The sequence below is a fragment of the Triticum dicoccoides genome, chromosome 7A (assembly GCF_002162155.2).
Source record: "Triticum dicoccoides isolate Atlit2015 ecotype Zavitan chromosome 7A, WEW_v2.0, whole genome shotgun sequence".
In the NCBI taxonomy this organism is placed as follows: Eukaryota; Viridiplantae; Streptophyta; class Magnoliopsida; order Poales; family Poaceae; genus Triticum; species Triticum dicoccoides.
The window spans coordinates 189,682,230-189,684,709 of NC_041392.1; the positions used below are offsets into that span (position 1 = coordinate 189,682,230).

At 52.4% G+C, this 2,480-nt stretch overlaps 1 pseudogene; it reads right to left on the reverse strand.

Annotated features, from left to right (window-relative positions):
- Positions 1 to 1,594: 1,594 nt before the first annotated feature.
- LOC119333374 overlaps positions 1,595 to 2,480 on the reverse strand; it is a 3,768-nt pseudogene continuing 2,882 nt past the window's right edge.

Genomic DNA, 2,480 nt, shown 5'->3' on the forward strand with positions numbered 1-2,480 from the left:
TTTGGATCACGACGAGTACGACTCCATCAACCCCGTTCTCTTGAATGCTTCCGCTCGCGATCTACAAGGGTATGTAGATGCACTCCTCTCACCTCGTTGCTAGATGACTCCATAGATTGATCTTGGTGATGCGTACAAAATTTTAAATTTCTGCTACGTTCCCCAACAGGGGGGTGGCTTATATAGAGTGCGCCAGGACCCCAGCTCCCCTCCGTTACACGGGGTTCAATGTCCATAAAGAGAGAGCGTTACAGGTAACGTCTGTAATAAAGTGCTACGAATGATCATTAAATATATGAGTAAATGCCCGACCGTTGCTGTGCAGAACGGCTTTAGGTCTTCTTGTACGTCGAGTGGTCTTTTACATGGTCGAGTGGTTGAATAGTCGAGTGACTCAAAGAAGAAGTAGTCTTCGAGTGAATGGTAGGTCGAGTGGATTGCACTCGACGCCTTTATTGGGTCCACCTTGTTTACTCTTGAACTTCTTTGCTTCTAGGGCAAGGACCTGGGGTAGGACGTATAGGTCAGGCCTATTACCTTACCCCAGGTCTATGTCCTCATCACCGAGCGTCGCGACCGTCGGGCGGAAGGAGTGGCGCGCCTCCAATAACTCCGGCGGGGGATCAAGGCTTGGATGAAGCCCACCCCATCGTAGACCTCGCCAGGGAAGACGTTTAGGCCAGCCCCAGCCACCGGAGAAGCTTCGATTCGGGGTTCGGCCGAAAGTGAATCGGTGGCTTTAGGCGGCGGGCCGGCGAGGCAGGCAGCAGGGGACGGGGGTGGGGGGAGTCGTGGCGGGCCTGGTGGCCGTCGGGGGGCGTCGATTTGGTGCGGATTTGGCCGGCGGCGGAGACAAGCGGGTGGAGGCTGGTCGCGTGGAAGGGAAAGGAACTGGCAGTTGGGCGGCTGGCGGGTGGTCGCGTTTTTATATCTTCTGTAGGTGGAGATACAAATTTGCACCATGAGGTGTTGTAGTTTACATCTCCGGAAGCGAAGATGTATTATTATTATTATTATTATTTTTGCATCTACATCATTTGTTGGAGAGGTGTTTTCAGTCCTCGAAGAAGCAAAAGTTAGGTATTTTCGCATCTATATCTTCTATTCGAGATGCTCTTACGTTTTTCCAAGGGAGGGAGTAGAAGTATAAGGATTATAATTTTTTACCACTCCCGTTGTTCGCCTCATATGTATGCACATTGGCACCGCTACCCTTTCTTCTACTTTCTCCACGCTATTTAAATAAGGTTCTAGAGACGCCGGTGAGCTCCCCTACTTCTCGTCCGTCTTCCACCTCACCTCACCGCTTCTTCTTCTTCCTCATCGTCTTGCACAACCGTCTATGTTGTAAGATAAGACTGATGTGTGAACGAACGACCGTCTTTATATTCGTGGAACAACAAAACTACATCATGATGAGCAACATTAACGGTCATGAGCGCAAGAAAACAAAATCACATGGTGACCAGGAATGAAATACCACAACCAAACACCAATAGTACAGTACAGCAACAATCATGCCAAGTTCACAATAACCTCTCACTGATATTCCCATCCCATCGATAGCCAGCAGGAAGAGCAGGGGTACGCTAATTCATTCGTCGTCAAACGCAGGTGGCATGCTAGAGCTGCTTGCCAGCGCAACTCCGGAGAACGCATCGCGGACACGCTTCTGTGGAGGTGGCTGACACAATGCAAAGCCGAACAGCCGTGGTGCTGCTGGTTCCATCTCCCCCGTCGCCACCGTCACAGTGGCCGCCGACGCCTGACCTTGCACCGTGACACCGTCCGGCCGCGATACACCTAACATAAAGACGGACGGCTGTGGTGCCATCTCCTCCGTTGCCGTCGTCACTGCGGCCGCCGGCAACTGACCTTGCACCGTGATGCCGGCCGGCGGTGGACCCAACGTGGTGTCGGACGGCTGTGGCGCCATCTGCCCCATCGCAGCCTGCCGCTGCGTGGTGGCTCGCTTGTTGCCGCGTCCCACTCCCACGTAGCCCGTAACCTCACGGTGCCGGCGGAGCTGCTCAGTGAGAGGCTCGACGTAGTTGCTGTAGCCGAGGGTGTCGAAAGCTTTGATCACGTGGAGGCCAGTCATTTTCTTCTTGCCGTCCTTTCCGCACTCCGCTTCGGCCTGGATGGTGACCATGTTGATGAACTCCTTGACACAGTGGTCCACGAGGGCTATGGCGTCTGGGTGGATCCTGACGCGCGGGTCATGATGTTTTCTAGGTCGTTGGGCCAGAAGGCCCGCGCCTTTCTCGACTTGCCTACATTGTCTAAATACATATTTTCAAAAGTTAAAAATTTTCGAACAAAAATCCTGCATGTATATCCGGACATTTTATGTGCGTGCACAAAGTTTTCGGTGAAAAACGAGATTTTTTATGGCTTGTGTAAAAAAGAGGATCTTTCTTTTTACTTTCCCGTCCCTCGTGTCGCCCCTAGGGCGACTCGGGGGAGTCTATGGTTATCCC